Source organism: Staurois parvus, unplaced genomic scaffold, assembly GCF_062004578.1.
Source record: "Staurois parvus isolate SC_StPar_1 unplaced genomic scaffold, SC_StPar_1.0 ptg000064l, whole genome shotgun sequence".
In the NCBI taxonomy this organism is placed as follows: Eukaryota; Metazoa; Chordata; class Amphibia; order Anura; family Ranidae; genus Staurois; species Staurois parvus.
The window spans coordinates 5,573,394-5,591,424 of record NW_028317860.1 but is presented as its reverse complement, the minus strand read 5'-3'; the positions used below and the strand labels follow the sequence as shown (position 1 = coordinate 5,591,424).

Below are 18,031 nucleotides of genomic sequence, written 5' to 3'. Positions count from 1 at the left end.
TTCCCTTTAAATGATGTAAGGGGGATGCTCTTCATTCGGTGCCACAGTGACTGCAGCATCACTCCTGTCAGAAGGAGCAAGAGGCTACTACCTGCTGGGGAGAGGATTCTGCTTTCTCCTCCCTTCAATAGCAGCCTGCTGTGGGCAGAAGAGTAGGCAGCTGCAAAAGAACACCTCTATATGGCGTTACTGGGGAGTGAAGGCAGACTCATCCTCTTCCTGTCTCCCCCTGTTATATGACATATCACATGACATTAGATGGGAAGAAGGAGCTGCCAGGCTGACACCACTTACACAGGGGCCCTGGTTTCACACTGACACTGGTGCAGTGCCCATTTTCCTTACATCAAAACCACCAATGCACGGCTATTTTTTTATTTTTTTAATTTTTTTTCTCATGCTTTGCTGTTTTTTTTTTTTGCCTTCCCCTGGATCAACTGTGGGTATAGAATTATAACTTTTTTTTTTTTTTTTTCCTATGGTTGAACTGGATGGACTTTTGCTTTTTTTCAGCCAGACTAACTATGTAACTATATTCTCAGTAGCATCACTGACACAGAGACGTTTTTCCTTCTTGTGACACCACTAATTCGAGGAATTTTTTCTCTACTGACACTAATCCTCTTGGCAACACCACCAAAGAGGGAAGGGATGCAGTTTTTCGTTTGTTACCTTGGTCACTGGATGACAATGTCAAGGCTCTGCTGTCAGTGTTAAAACGAAAAACAAATTTAAAAGCATAATGAAATAAATTAGAAATGTAATTGCCATCATTTTCATATATAGGATCTCCTACTTTTAGAAAATTATATATTGTTTTGGGGTTTTTAAGTAAATATTTATGTGTAAAATATGCATTTTAGCATGTGTGTGGAAAAAATCGTTCTTGCAGAGAAATGCCACAGAGAATGCCCTCTAGTGACCAATTTACTTACCTCTCTATTTAATATAATAAACAAGGAAAGCAATAAAAATATAAATTGAAGAAAAAAATACTATAAAATAGCAGAAAAGGCTAACTATTGAATTGACATTTGAATATTCCCTTTCTTTTTCTCATAGGCCATCATGCTGTTTATTACAAATCCTTGTGTAAATAGCGTTTTTTTCTTTTCAGTGTTTTATGCATGTGATTTGGGTGCTCTCTGTAATGGGGAGGGCTGACAAGGGGGGTGATTTGGATAGAGCAGGGACATCACCCACCAGCATTCACTGCTCCATCCGTTGTTGAGATGGAGAAGCTGCGCCAGAGGGGAAAAGAGGTCCTGGAGCTTTTTGGAAATAGTAAATGGCTACTGTGAGAGAGATATACATGGACAAACACAGAAAAAAAATCAAGAAAAGTCCATCTTTCTGACCCATGTTTCATGTTACACCATGTATTCATTTTGTTATAGATAGGGTGTAGGTTGAAAAATGGTCAGTCTGCAGCCCCCCACTACCAAAACCCCCTCCCACACTTATAGAAACCAGGGATTAGTCTCCCTGCCAGCTACTGTAATTTGAATTCGATGCAGCTGTGCATGGCTCCTCCCACTTAGCAGCGTCAGCCATTCACAGAGTTGTGGAGATGAAAACAACTTCAAGTCCCATCTGTCACTTAATAAATGTTTGCTTTTGGGTTTAATAACGCTTTATCTTGCAGCTTCTTAGATGTGATGGCTGCATTAGTTTTCTTTTTAGGCTTTCTTTCTTTTATATTCACCTGGTAATCCTGCTAATAAGTCTGTTGTTTTTCAACAGAACAAGCTCTACTGCAGATGTAGCAGTTTGAGACAAACCATTTACCACTTACAGCTTTTATTTATGTAAAACCTTCATCACTAAACTGTTGTTGTAACTGCAGTGTGAGCTGGAGTTTGGCTCCGGTAATGTATCTAAATCTGCTAATACATCTAAGACTCTCCTCCCCCCCAGACTAACAACGCTGCTGTCTAAAGGTGCCTCTTCATCCAGAGTGGGGGGCACTCTAATGCAGAAGGGGTGTTACTGGCCAGATCATCAGGTGAAAACAGAGGGAAATAAAGCCTAAAAAAAAGAAAACTAATGCAGCCACCACATCGAATGATTGGTAAACTGCAATATATTACATTTTGATAAGTTTAATACCACTTTAATAGGGCACAAATCACTGCTACTACTTCCAGCATAATAATCCTATGTAGAGACCTGAGCTGTAGGAAAAGTCTGCAGGAGCCTCTACATTGCCTCAATGATTGTGGTTGCAATGCCAAAAAAATGAATGTGCATTTTTTTGGCAAAGGGAGGACTTCTCCTTTAAATGTGTTCTTCCTGAAATGCAATGCAGTTTCTGTGTTCGAGTTGTTGCTGTGTTCTGCTGTGCTGGACAGCGTGCTGATGAAGTACTTGTCATAGTTGGCCCACATCTCATTCTGCTGAGAGTCTGCATTCTCTCTAATGTTTCACATGACACGCTTGCTTGGGGCTCTTTCCTCCCAGTCTGGGATTTCCCTGGAAAACTGATTCCAGCTTTGCAGGCTGTTGCTGGGAATAACCGTCATGATCAGTAGTGAAGAGCATCATGTGATTGTGGGAGAGGTCCCTGTGTAGGCAGCGTCCTAATTGTAAATAGACATGTCATCCTGAGATTGGCTGTCTTAATTGTGACCTGCAAGTTCCCAGCCACTGCACCACCGCCCCTAAGCCTTGCTGCCTGGAAGAGATCTATCTGCAGAGAGCAAGTATGCGTTCTCACAGCTGCACTGCTCGGTTAACTCGCATTTACCTCTTCTTTTTATTCTTTGGCTTTTCTGTGTTCTATGTTCATTCTGTTTTGTCAGGGTATTATTATGAAGGTGGATATAAGTGAACTATGTTTTCAGGCAGTTATTATTCAGCATTCTAGCCCATCAGTGACAATGATGTGAGCTGCATCCCATTAGACAGAACTGGAATTGCGTTCCTGATGTGCTACTACAGGTCTAATAATTTTTTTTTTTTATTCCACTGGCTGTCTATATATCATATGTCCTCAATATCACATTATGGAACAGTTTTATTGCACAGCAAGACTGTACAAAACCAGAGCAGTGAGACAGTTATGTGATGAGTATGTTTTCTCCTGCTGCTGAAAAATAGCTCTCCGCCAATAGAAAACATGCCTCTGGCTATCATTTGGTGAGTGAAAACAGCACTGTAGAGGCAAATCTCTTACAGATCTTTGCAAAACTCCCTCGACTAAATGCCCAGGATAGTGGGTACAAGAGTCACAGCTACAAAATAAACTGACAACTCTCCCATACTCCTTTTACAAATATGCCAAATTTGATAGCTTACAGTTTGAATATTTGGAATGTAATAGGTAAGAAATAATAAATGGAAATGACAAACACAACCTGGGATACAATGTTTCAAAAAGGTCAGATTGTGAAAGCAAAAACAGGGGCATAAAAGTGTAGCAAATTGACTGTTTGAAACCTTTAGGCCAGCCATCAGTAAATGGCGGACCGCGGTCCGGTTGCGGACCGAGTCATTGTACCTCTCGGACACACCGCGGTCTCGCCATTTAGGAACTGCTGCTAGCACTGTCTTCTTTGCAGAGCTGATACAGGGAAGCAGCACAACAATGGACGGAGGGCGGTAGCTGGCCCAGTTAATTGATTTCTTGGACTGCCCTGCATCATAGCAACCAGTCAGTTAACTAGGGAAGCTCCCGCCCTCTGTCCATCACTGTGCTGCACTTCAGCTCTAGACCTTCTGTGCGTTCCGCCCACTACACTGTAAGGTAGACAGGGAAGTGGGGTCTGTCACTACTATGAAGTATGGGGGAAGCCAGGGGTGAAGGGGGTCCAGAAACTATAATGTGAAGGGAAGGGGGTGATATAAAAGGGGCGGGTGAGAACAGGAATGTGAAGTGAGTGTTCTGAATGAGGGGGGTTCTACAAAGGGGGCTAAGACAGAAATGTGAAGGGGGGCTGAGGACTGCAGTGTGAACGGGGTTACTATGAAGGGGATGAGGACAGGAATGTGAAGGGGGGGCTGGGGACTGCAGTGTGAAGGGGGGTACTATAAAGGGGATGAGGACAGAAATGTGAAGGGGGACTGCAGTGTGAATGGGGGTACTATAAAGGGGATGAGGACCGGAATGTGAAGGGGGGCTGGGGACTGCAGTGTGAAGGGGGTACTATAAAGGGGATGAGGACCGGAATGTGAAGGGGGGGCTGGGGACTGCAGAGTGAAGGAGTGAAGGGGGTACTATAAAGGGGATGAGGACCAGAATGTGAAGGGGGGCTGGGGACTGCAGTGTGAAGGGGGTACTATAAAGGGGATGAGGACCAGAATGTGAAGGGGGGCTGGGGACTGCAGTGTGAAGGGAGGGGTTCTATAAAGGGATGAGGACAGGAATGTGAAGGGGAGTGCAATAAAGGGAATGAGGATAGTAATGTGAAAGGGGACTGCAGTGTGAAGGAGGGGTTCTATAAAGGGGGTGTGGACAGGAATGTGAAGGAGGGATGCTATAAAGTGGGTGAGAACAGGAATGTGAAGGGGGGGCTGGGAACTGCAATTTGAAGTAGGGGGGTGATATAAAGGGGGGCCAAGGACAAGAATGTGAAAGAGGACTAAGGACTGTAATGTGAAAGGAGGGATGATGTGCAGGGTAACTGAGAACACTGATGTAAAAACAGGACTGTGATGTGAAGGATCAGAGGCTAGGTTCACATCCTTGCTTTCTGCGTGTAGGCTGCCCATTTATGTCAGTGAGCTTCCTTATATGTAGAAACGCAGAGAAATAAGTCCCTGATCTTTTTTTTAAATGGTGCCATACTGAGCTGCATGGTACTGTGGCAACATGCGGTTTGGCACTTGCAAAACACACCATGTTTGCCAATGCACAGAGATGCCTTTTAAGAATCAAACATCATTCAGACCTCTGCTGGAAGGAAATTTCACTGACTGGACCTTTGTGAATTTTAATTCAATACCCCTGCTTTTTAGGCCTTGTTCACACCTGTATGACTTAACACACATTGGCCATCGTGCACAACAAGAGGTGCTGTGATTTGCTATGGGGCTGATTCATATCTGTGCACTGCATCAGAAAACATACCACTGGTGCTTTGTTGGTGAATTAATGTGCATTTTTGGCTCTACAAACTTTAATGGCAGAACAAAAAAAAATGCTTGAAATTGCATGAAAAACATGCATTACAAAAAAAGAAAAAAACCCAATGGTTTAGTTGGCTGATAATTTGTCTTCAATGGAACCCCTCCCCCCTCCATCATTATGCCAATTAAAATTTCCCAAGTCATTTCCAGGACAGCTTACATGAGGTACAGAGACTTCTCTCACCAGGAAGCACATGATCCACTTAAAGTAAAAGTCTAGCCAAAGCTCTTTTGGCTATACATCTATGGATCACAGGAGTGCAGTTCGCAAGCTCTGAAAAGATCCTGACCATATGGTCGGGTTCCACCCAGAAGCTGGACTAACACCTGGGTCAGCCTCTCAGCGAACCCTTTAAGAGCCTGAGCCAGCCCCTCCCGCCCCCTCCACAGCCCAGCACTCCAGTGATTAATAGTCCCAGCTCTGGTCAGAATGGAGAACTGAGCAATAAGCGGTGTTTGATCTCTCAGTTCTCACTACAGAACCTTCGGGGGACAGGTGCAGCATTGGATTGATGCTGTATCCATCTAAATGAGTATGGTGTGTGTGGTTTTTTTTTTTTTTTTTTTTTACCCATGCTTCTATATTAATTTTTATTACAACCTACCCATTTTTATAACCTACATCCCCCCCCCCCCATCACTGAGTCCCTGTGCTTCTCTATACAATGCAGTCAGATCATGGCTGGTACGAGGGGCCGTACATAGCTTCTACCTACTGTACATCACATCACATCACCCTTGCTCAGTACTTCTGTCAACAGCCCTCAGTCCTAATGCAAATAGCAAGCTGGCTCTTGGGAAGAGTTATGCAAATATCTATGTGCTAGGTGGTAGTTGTAGTGTTTTTTTCTTCAGTCAGCACAGTTTATAGGTGTACGTTGAATATAGATTCTTCAGTGTGCATTGATAATTAGTTGGACTTTATTGGGGACTGTCTGGCATTTGTATGCACAGCACTTTTTCCCAAAATGTCATCCCTTAAAAATGCTAATTTGGATCACATTTCACACGAAACGAGTTTTTGAAAGATTTGTCTGGGTCAGTGTATCAGAAAAGAAATAGTCACAATTAGATCTGTATGACAACATGCTGGTGTCTGATGGATATCATGTAAACGAATGTGAAAACAAGTTGCTATATTTGCACTTCTCTGTGTAATGCAAACTGCCTGAGGAGCGATAGAGAATTTAATGGGCTTGATACAATCCATTCCCTCTACCAGAAATGTGCACGTCATCCACTAGCATCAAGTCAGATGGCAACAAATGGAATGCAATGAATGTTTGGAGGAAAAGGGAGTTCTCAGGATTCATAGATGATTGCTGATATAATAGTTTCAGCAGTTTCTGGAGTTGCTTACCTAATCCTGGTTTTACAGAAATGGCGTCCTTTTATGCTTCATAGTAATGAAAACAATTTATCTGGTATTAATATGTAATACTTCTAATACGACTGTAGTATTCCGGTAAGAATTATTTTTGTTCACATGCTGTTATTTATATTTTTCTCAACATTTAAGACCAAGCTGTTCCGCAAAAGTGACAGCTATAGGGGTCGGGACCAATCATAATGGCGTTAGTGGCGCTTGCAGTCCATCCAGAATTCACAGGGTGACAACACTGCAGGGATTTTGTTGCAAAATGAAACGTTTTATCACCCTGCTGAAGTTGAAAACTGATAGATCTATGGGCAGGACCAACAGGTAAACCTGTGTTACAGGGGGACTAGTATGTATGTTCATCATGTACGTAAAACAGAATTTAAAGTAGAACTGTAGGCAACATTTTGTTTTACATTTTGGATAGAGCAAGGGAGGGTTATAACCCATCAGATTTTTAATTTTTTTTGCCATCTGTGTCCCATTTTGGAGATTTCCCTTTACTTCACATCTTGTCCCAACAGGAAGTGAGAGGAAATCCCTGCACATTAACGGAATTCCTTGGAGCCCCCCAGGTCATCAGAACTAGTGTCCCCATTGGAAGATTTCCCACTATTACTTTTCTGGGGACAACCCAAAATTTAAGATATTCTTTTACTCTCACTTTCAATGGTAAACAGGACAAATAGAGAGGGTGAATCTCCCCTAATGGGGCACAGACTGCAATAACTACTGACATAATCTAATCCCTCTCCACTCTATCAACAAAAAAAGGTTTTGCCTTTAGTTATACTTTAAACCCTAATATCCTTTACAACCAAGGAAGCTGCAATCTTATCCTTTGTTTGATGAGCAGTTGCCATGGTGCCGCAAATGTGATCAGTTATGACACCAGCCATTTGATGGCTTAATAGTTCAGTTGATGGTGCAAGCAAAACTAACAGTTATCATTCACAGCATGTATTGAATATATCTGTTTTAGAAAAGCAGTTAAATTGATAGGTTTAGTTCTGCTTCAGCTTGGGGGATAATGGAAAATTACATCTAGGGGATCAGAAAAGGCACCTCTTTATTACCTGATCCCCACTCACAGGCTCCCTCAAGGCCTTGTTCACTTCTGTTGTTTTGTGATCTTGGGCACAACCATTGCAATTCTGCCCACGATCCCAAATCACACTGCAATAATGACAAAACGCACCATACATGTTCAGGTGCTATTCATTTTCAATGACTCCTAAACTTGGTGCAGATATGCTGCGTTTGTTACACAGCAAACCACAACGAGCAAAGCTTGTTGCCCAAACATGAGCAGGCATTTCTTTTGGGTGGCAAAACCGCACAGAGTATACACTGTCGGCACAATTATTAGGCAAGTGAGTTTTTTGACCAGATCATCATTTTTATGCATATTGTCCAACTACAAGCTGTATAAAACTTGAATGCTTATTAGATTTAAGCAAATCAGGTGATGTGTATTTGTGTAATTAGGGAGGATGTGATCTAAGGAGATCAACACCCTATACCAAGGTGTGCATAAATATTAGGCAGCTTATTTTCTTCAGACAAAATGGCCAGGTCAAAAAAAAAAAAGATTTACTGACTCTGAAAAGTCAAAAATTGTAAAATGTCTTTCAGAGGGATTGAAATTGCTAAGATATTGAGGTATGATCACAGAACCATCAAACGTTTTGTTGCAAATAGTCAACAGGGTCGCAAGAAATGTGTTGAGAGAAAAAAAAGACGCAAATTAATTGCCAAAGATTTGAGAAGACTCAAACTTGAAGCTACCAGGAACCCATTATCCTCAAGTGCTTTAATATTCCAGAACTGCAACCTACCTGGAGTGCCCAGCAGTACAAGGTGTTCAGTGCTCAGAGACATGGCCAAGGTAAGGAAGGCTGAAACCCGATCACCACTTAACAAGACACATAAGTTGAAACGTCAAGACTGGGCCAAGAAATATCTGAAGACAGATTCTTCAAAGGTTTTATGGACTGATGAGATGAGAGTGACTCTTTACGGACCAGATGGATGGGCCTGTGTCTGGATCAGTAATGGGCACAGAGCTCCACTTCGACTCAGACGCCAGCAAGGTGGAGGTGGGGTTCTGGTATGGGCTGGAATTATTACTGTAATAATACCAGCCCATACCAGAACCCCACCTCCACCTTATGGTTGACAATATGCATAAAAATTATGATTTGGTCAAAAAAGTTACTTGCCTAACAATTGTGCACACAGTGTAGAATTGAACATGTGTGATGTGTTTTGTCGTCATTGCAGTCTGATTTGCGATCATGGGCAGAATTGCAGGGATTCTACCCAAGATCACAAAATGCCAAATGTGAATGGAGCTTCAGACTGCTGTCCCCTGCCTCTTGTACCCTATGTTCCGGTGGTTGTTCGTTTCTGACATCATCAAGCACAGTGCAGCGTTTTTAGCCCTGCATTCGATGCAAAGACGCAGAGGGACAGTCCACAAGCCACAGTGTAGGGGAGCATCGACTAGAAGTGGGGGTGGGTTTAGTTAAGTAAAATAGATATTTCCGGTACCCTAGACATAAACAAGCATTTAACCCTTGCAGTGCGGAGGCAGCTCCACTGCATGGGGGACTTTTTGTTTTCCCTGGGGACAGGCTTTAAAGGTTTTTAGCACATCAAACATTGTGTAATTTTCATGCATTGTGGTGCACTGCATGCCTATTAAATCTATGTATTGAGGTGCATTGGCAGTCCATTGAAAAATGAATGAGCATCTTTAACGTACCATACATTAATCTGCAAAATACAAGTGTTGCTGTTCAAGATACCTCATGTGAACACTCTGACAACGTGTGGCGACAGACTTGCAGCTGATCACAACCCACATTTTGTTGGTACTTGTGTTTGTGTGTGATTCTAAATTAATTGCCATGTGTTAGTTATGTGCTATGAAACATGTACATCATAACCTGTGAAGGGGGCCTAAATGAGCCCTTATTGCTTATAGGTTTCCTTCCTCTTATGTGTAAGATGTTAAAAATGTGTAGCTCTGTGTGGCCACACGTCTTCTACATATGGCTGTTACAGTGGAACTAAACCCATCAATTTAATAGTTCCCAAAACCGTTCCATTCAAGTCAGGCTGCGAATGTTAACTGTCACATTTGTTTGTGCTCTCCACCCAACTGTCAAAACATTAAATGGCTGTTGTACTAACTGATCACATGAGCAGTACCATGGCAACTAAAGCTCAAACAAAAGCTAAGATGGCAGCTTCCTTGGCTGAATAGGAGGGTTTAGTTCTAATTTCTTGGTGGCTGCAGGCAAAGCTATACCCTGCCTCCCACTGACACCATATAGTATTGAAGTGTATTTCAAACCAAAAACTTTTTTCTAGTTTTTGATAGAGTGGTTTGGAGTTTCTACTGCTATCAGGGGCTCCATTAGCAAGATTTCCTATCCTGCTGACAATGGTTTTAACAGGCAGGAAATGAGGGGAAATTTTCTACAGGAAGTGAGGGAAGATTTTTTTTAATGGAGCCTGTGATAGCAGTAACACCTGATGGAGGTCTAATGCTTCCCCACTCTATCCAAAATGGAATACAGAATGTTTTGGTTGGACACTTACCTTAATGCTCTTCTCCAAAATAAATTTAACACCCCCCCCCCCTCCTCTCACTGGGTAAAAAATGTTACTTAAAGTGGAACTACCTTACACTGAGCACCAAAAACGCTATTTAATTCATTTTTAATTTTCAAAGCAAACTCCTCCATCCATCCATGTCCTCCATGCTTTGTTTTGCTGAAAAATCACTTTGAAAAACACCCCCTAGCATTTCTGACCATGGCCATCTTGAGTAAGGGTAATGATTCATGTAGCATTTACTTCCTGAAGTCCATCTGCCCTTAGCTCAGGCATGCAGGCAGGAGGGTGTGCTTAGCTCAGCAAATCCTTCCTCCTGGAATGTATGACATTTTACTAAGCATGGAAACCAGGAAGTAAGGTACAAAAAAAAGTTTAAAACAAGTAAATATGATATACTTTCCTATCTATTTACTAATGCTAGCAGCATAACAGTTGCAAATAGTCAATGTTGATTGAGGGAGTGAAGTTCCGCTTTCATTCCCGTATAGCACTACCCTCTTGAGGGCTGCTGACTTTTTGGGTCCCCCTAAGCTCTGTACAGCCAGGCAAGATGCGTTTTCCACACTTTCATCCAAAGTCCGTTTTATTAGGGGTTAACAACTTGAATGGGGTCTAGGGGTATATGGGGTGCCCGAAGGAACTGAATGACTTGGAGGACAAACTTGCAAAATGGCAAGAATGCAGCAAACAGCACAAAATAGATCTAGGCTCCCTACACTTAGAAGTGGCACTTCCTTTCTGAAGAATCAGCAAACCGCCTCTGCAAGGAGCACTTGGTCCCCTTTTCAAATGAACCTCCTCAGACCCCAGATGAAAATCTCCTCTTCCACCTGGCAGTCTTGAGAGTGTCCCAGGGCAAGGGATTCCAATACACACAAGTAATGGAAGTCCCAGGGAGAACTAGTTTGGTATTGCACCTCCCCCTTCTTTGGCCCAGGGGTTGTAGACGTACTTGCACTGTCCTGTTCCTGTAGCTTAATGGTTGAAGCTGATTTTAGGCCTTACTCTGGGCTGGCTCCTTCCCTCCTGGCAGGCTACCTGTCCCTAGGAGAGTATGGGACAGCAGAGGTCCTTCTGTCCAGCTTCAGCCTGTAGGCAGACCCCCTCTCAAGGGCCCCCTCCCAGGCTTCACACCAGCAGCACTTCCTCACTTCATCTTCCACCTGACTCCCCTGCTGACCAAGCTCTCTCATATTTAAGGGCTGACCTAGCCACCATGCCAGGCCTCCTGCTTGAGGATTGGCCAGATTCCCCTAAGTATGCAGAGCAGCCCCTCCTCACCCCTGCCCACTTTTTCTAGAAACTTCTCCAAGTTTCTAGAGCAGGGGGAGGTATCGAAGAACTAACCTGCAGAACCCTCCAGCTTTAACCTGAAGTAACCACCTCACTGACTTATACCCAGGCTTCTAGCAAGCCTATGTACACTAGGCTTGCTAGTGTCCATCTCATTGGGTCCATCTCATCTCTGTTTACTTCCTGGATGGGCCCTTCCTCTGGGTGTCCAAGACACTGCCTTGGTGTCATGGACAATACTCATTGGCTAGCCAGAGGAGGGTTCCAGTTAGGATCCAGAGGAAGACTGACATTGGACTGACAGGAGTGAAGGAGACTGGCTGGCTCGCTTTAATGTGCAACTTTGGACTAGCTGTTCTGACAGGTGGAAACCGCATAACCCAGAGACCTGGAAGGGGGGGACTTGGATGAGTATAACTTCCTTCACCAGGTGTGGAAAATTGAAAGTGGTACTAAAGTCTGCAATACACACCTCTGTTCCAATAGTCTGACACACAAGGCCCTTTGCCAGTCATCCTGGCACACAAGCACTGTACTGATATGTAAACTGTGCATGTACAGCTCAGTGTATGTTCTAAAGAGCACAGCGAACAGGCAGCTATGTGACATTACATGTCTCTTCTGCAGTAAAATGCCTGTCTATTCAGTTTTGTTTTTTGGGGTTTTTTATTTTTTGTTCCATGTAAGACTTGACAGGATGGGGAAAAATGATTATCCCAAGATACAGGCAACACTTATTTTGCAGTGTCTTGTTTGAGAAATCGGCTAATTGTGTATTGCTAGCCCTCCTAGCTCCTGAGACAACATTACTAATAACTTCTCATTTGTCATGAAAAATGTCTGCTGTTAGAAGCTTGTACTGTGACATTAGATATACCTGATTTGTACAGTTATTAATATTAGGCAGATCAGCCTGTTCTGGACGTATTGCAAAGCAATGGTGTACAAGTGTACGGCGTGAAACACTCGGCTTGGTGTTTGTAGGATAAACGTGGCTGTACGTTTAAAGTCCACAGGTCATCAGAGTAAATGTGGGTGGAGTAGAGTCAGTCTGTACCATGCTGAACACAGGCCTCACAATGATAGGTCACATATGCTTTTGTTCACTTTTCACTCAGTGAATATGGTAATGATTGAGTCCTCCCTAACATTTGCTTCTAATTTTTATTCTTATTAAAAAGAATTGCCATTACAGCAAGTACGCATAGAAGACAGAAATCAATACTCCCCACAGATTACCTTGACTTCCTTTATTGCAGTAATTTCACTGTAGGCTCTTAAGGTTTTTTTGTGATGATAGTATATTCGGCTAAAATAGTTTCTTTTCTTTTCTGTTGCAGTTTAGATTTGCAGTCTTGTTTGTTATCAAATGAAGTCTGTCCCATGCAAGCTGAAGTATAGAATGATGGATTTTTAAAAGGTAAGCAAATAATCCACACTTTCTGGTTGGGGGACAGTTGCCTATGTATGTGTAAATGATTGAGCACACCTTTTATAAAGTTGTTGGACCTTTAGGGGCAGCGAATATGTTTTGTTTTTTTTTTCTTTTTTTTTGGTGAGGTGATGTAAGCAGCTCTTTTCTTTTTGTTCTTGGTGGCAGCACAGTGGGGCTTATTTACTGAAGCTGGAAAGTGGTTTCTATGCAGAAGTGAGCCTGATTTAGCAATCAGCTTTTACCGTCAGCTTGTTCACATAGGCTTTAGCAATTGAACCTGGAAGCTGATTGGTTTCTATGCTGAAATAAGCCTGATTTTGCACTCTCCAGCTTTAGTAAATAAACCCCAGTGTGTGCATGCAGCTCAACAATGAGTCACTGGACCAGACCATGGTGGTTGCAGTTTCCTTTCCCCCATCCAGTTTACTTCCTACTTGCTCGCTCTGACATCTTGATGTGTTGTGGGACTACAAATCTCAGTGTAAGCTGGTCAGCAGCTAGAGACTGATCTGGGAGATCATTCTCAGTAGACTGCTCTGCTTTTATACACTGCTCAAAAAAAGTAAAGTAACACTTTTTAATCAGAGTATAGCATCAAGTCAGTTAAACTTCTGGGATATTGATCTGGTCAGTTAAGTAGCAGAGGGGGTTGTTAATCAGTTTCAGCTGCTTTGGTGTTAATAAAATTAACAACAGGTGCAGTAGATGGGCAACAATGAGATGACCCCCAAAACAGGAACGGTTTTACATTTGGAGGTCACTGACATTTTTGCACAGGCAGTCCAACTCCTCCAGGATGGCACATCAATGTATGCCATTGCCAGAAGATTTTCTGTGTCTTGTAGCACAATCTCAAGAGCATGCAGGAGATTCTAGGAGACAGGCAGTTACTCTAGGAGAGCTGGACAGGGCCATAGACGGTCCTTAACCCATCAGCAGGACATGTATCTGCTCCTTTGTGAAAAGAGGAACAGAATGAGCACTGCTAGAGCCCTACAAAATGACCTCCAGCAGGCCACTGGTGTGAATGTCTGTCTCTGACCAAACAATCAGAAACAGACTTCATGACGGTGGCCTAAGGGCCCAACGTCCTCTAGTGGGCCCTGTGCTCACCGCCCGACACCACAGAACTCGATTGACATTTTGCCATTGAACACCAGAATTGGCAGGTCCTCCACTGGTGTCCTGTGCTTTTCATAGATGGGAGCAGGTTCACCCTGAGCATACGTGACAGACGTGAAAGGGTCTGGAGAAGCCGTGGAGAATGTTAATGTGCCTGTAACATTGTTCAGCATGACCGTTTTGGTGGTGGGTCAGTGATGGTCTGGGGAGGCATATCCGTGGAGGGCTGCACAAACCTCTACAGGCTAGACAATGGCACCTTGACTGCATTAGGTATTGGAATGAAATCCCTGGACCCATTGTCAGATCCTACACTTTTGCAGTGGGTCCTGAGTTCTTCCTGGTGCACAACAATACCTGGCCTCATGTGGCAAAAGTATGCAGGCAGTTCCTGGAGGATGAAGGAATTGATACCATTGAATGGCCACCACGCTCGCCTGACCTAAATCTAATAGAACACCTCTGAGATATCATGTTTTGGTCCATCTGATGCTGCCAGGTTACACCTCAGACTGTCCAGGAGCTCAGTGATCCCTGGTCCAGATCTGGGAGGAAATACCGCAGGCCACCATCCATCGTTGTCAGACATGCATACAAGCACCTGGGGGCCATACAAACTACTGAGCACCATTTTGAGTTGCTGCAATGAAATTTCAGCAAAATGGACTAGCCTAGTGCATAATTTTTTCACTTTGATTTTCGGGGTGTCTTTGAATTCAGTCCTTTGTAGGTTGATAATTTTCATTTCCATCAAACGATGGGGCATCCTTGCGTTCCTAACACATTATCCAGTCGATATCAGTATAGATATCCAGCATGATTATTTTCCCCATTGAGATCTGTTGTGCTTTCAAAGTGTTCCTTCAATTTTTTTGATCAGTTTATGTTCATACCTATGAAGTAGCAAAGTTACTCGGAGTATATTGATTTTGAGATCCAATGTTGCACAATATTATAAGGCCTCAAGCACACTTGACATTTTTGCAGCTGCTCTTAGGGGTGTCTGGTGTTGTGTTTTTTTTTTTTTGTTTTTTTTTCCTTTTCTACCTGCCTCTAATTGCCCTTGCATGTTAGCCTATGTGTCCATGCACACACAGGTTTTTTACAGGATTTTACAGACAAGGAAAAAAACATTGCTAGTCCATCCCGGAGCAGAGTTTTTTGGCAGAAAAACGTTTTGGCGCTTCTAAATGTGTATAAATGTGCAATAATTCTAGGTGTTAGGATTCTGGCCATGAAACTGAATAATTGCCCAAATGCTTGACACAGCTAAGGTTGCCTAAACGCATTACACACTTTTACATGCGTCAAGCGTTCTGTCTGCCAAAATGCCCCTGCCAGGAGGAAAGACGTCTAGATAGAAAAACGTCCGTGTGTATCAGGCCTAAAAAACAGCTCTGTTTTTGGAATTGGCTTCTCATGAGAATGATACTTTTGTCTTCTGTATGAGTGATCTCTGAATATAGTAAAGTGCAATTAATAATCTGATTTTACAACCTAGCTGCTGTTCATGCTGCTGCAATCTTGCAGAATGCCCTTCATTGTAATTTGTCTTGTATGGTCTACCTGATAACACTTGCCCAGTGCCCTGCATTCCTTTTAAATCATTCTAATAAATGAGGTCATGGTAAAGAGTTTCTTCTAAACCAAACATAGATTATGCAGTAAACTTTCACAATGACACTCCTGCTTTTCTAAATGCAGTAGAACGATCATCATTTGAGTGTCACAGATCACTTTTTTCTGCGTTTTTAAATGTTCTTTCTTTAGGCCCCATATACAGAGGAGTCAAAATACATGCATTCAGATGTGTTTTAGAGCCAGTTTCTAAATGCATCTGAAAGCATGTAATGGTTTGCAATGATTGGGTTCACAGCTAGACGTGCAGCAGCGTGTATGTGTAATCTCCACAAGCAGTAAAAATACCCTGATTTGTAGTCTCAGCACTAAGATAGATAGATAGAGATAGATATATATCTATCTATATATATATATATATATATATATATATATATATATATATATCTATATCTATTACAGGTAACTCCTGTTATGTTGCAAATCTTTTCTGTTGGGGATCTCATTAATGATGGGCTCCCATAATTCCATCCATATAACACATCCAAGCACAAGTGAGAGAGAAATCTCCAAGTTTCAAAAAATTCTTGTTTTAATTCAAGTGTATCTTCATACAAAAATTAGTGCGACTGCACGGTTTCAAGCTCGATGAAGAGCAGTGTTATGTTTGAAACTTACTTTTTATGAAGATACACTGGAAGTAAAGAGAGAAGTTTTGCAACTTGGAGATCTCATTCTCATTTGTTTTTGGATATAATAAATATATCCAACACGGACTTTCAACTCCCTCCAAAGGTTTTCTATGGGGTTGAGATCTGGAGACTGGCTAGGCCACTCCAGGACCTTGAATTGCTTCTTACGAAGCCACTCCTTTGTTGCCCGGGTAGTATATTTGGGATCATTGTCATGTTGGAAGACCCAGCCACGTTTCATCTTCAATGCCCTTGCTGATGGAAGGAGGTTTGCACTCAAAATCTCACAATACATGGCCCCATTCATTCTGTCCTGTACATGGATCAGTCGTCCTGGTCCCTTTGCGGAGAAACAGTCCCAAAGCATGATGTTGCCACCCCCATGCTTCACAGTAGGTATGGTGTTCTTTGGATGCAACTCAGCATTCTCTCTCCTCCAAATACGAGGAGTTGTGTTTCTACCAAACAGTTCTATTTTGGTTTCATCTGACCATATGACATTCTTCCAATCCTCTTCTGGATCATCCAAATGCTCTCTAGCAAACTTCAGACGGGCCCGGACATGTACTGGCTTAAGCAGGGGGACACGTCTGGCACTGCAGGATCTGAGTCCCTGGTGGCGTAGTGTGTTACTGATGGTAGCCTTTGTTACGTTGGTCCCAGCTCTCTGCAGGTCATTCAGTAGGTCCCCCCCATGTGGTCCTGGAATTTTTGCTCTCCGTTCTTGTGATCATTTTGACCCCACGGGGTGAGATCTTGCGTGGAGCCCCAGATCGAGGGAGATTATCAGTGGTCTTGTATGTCTTCCATTTTCTAATTATTGCTCCCACAGTTGATTTGTTCACACAAGCTGCTTGCCTATTGCAGATTCAGTCTTCCCAGCCTGGTGCAGGTCTACAATTTTGTTTCTGGTGTCCTTCGACAGCTCTTTGGTCTTCACCATAGTGGAGTTTGACTGTTTGAACTTGTTATCAGTATAAAAGACACCTGTCCACAACCTCAAAGAGGTGCCATTGATACAGGTAAAGAGTGCAGGACAGAGGAACCTCTTAAAGAAGAAGATACAGGTCTGTGAGAGCCAGAAATCTTGCTTTTTTGTAGGTGACCAAATACTTATTTTCCACCATAATTTGCAAATAAATTCTTTCCAAATCAGCCAATGTGATTGTCTGGATTTTTTTCTTATTTTGTCTGTCATAGTTGAGGTCTACCTATGATCTTTTTAAGTGGGAGAACTTGCACAATTGGTGGCTGACTAAATATTTTTTTGCCCCACTGTATATATAGCCCATTTATGTAATAAAATGTATGTGAAAACATTTCCAGTTTTCCCTATTGTCTACCAATGCATGGTTGCAAGGAAGTGTTAGTGACCACAATTTGCAAAAAACCCTTTGAGTTAGATCATTGCATCCTCTGACATGTCAAAATCTCGCCTTCAAAGCAACATTACAAGCCCCTAGCAGGTGGCAGGGGTTAATGGTCTTATTTTCCCTAGAACAGTGTCTGCATTACATCTGTGCAATCTGACAGGAGACCATTTTCATACATAAATGGAAGCCATCTCTATTTCCCTACACCCATTTTTTTTTTTTTTTCTTTTCAAATCCCTTATGTCATGTTTTTTCCCTACCCCATTCCTACCTTCTCTTTTTCTCTTCCTACCCCCTTTCCATCCCCTGACTATCCTAACACCTACAGTACTGTTGCCTGGTGACCAGAACTGGACTGTATACTCAAGATGCTGTATGTATAATGTGTATATAAAATGTTATTTCA

At 42.6% G+C, this 18,031-nt stretch overlaps 1 protein-coding gene across 1 annotated transcript in view; it reads left to right on the top strand.

Moving 5' to 3' along the window:
* Positions 1-18,031, top strand: part of ELF1 (E74 like ETS transcription factor 1) — a 170,554-nt gene that overhangs the window by 8,236 nt on the left and 144,287 nt on the right. The window contains exon 2 of the mRNA XM_089668801.1: positions 12,766-12,845. The gene's annotated coding sequence lies outside the window, so the exon portion shown is untranslated. The remainder of the gene's footprint in view (positions 1-12,765; positions 12,846-18,031) is intronic.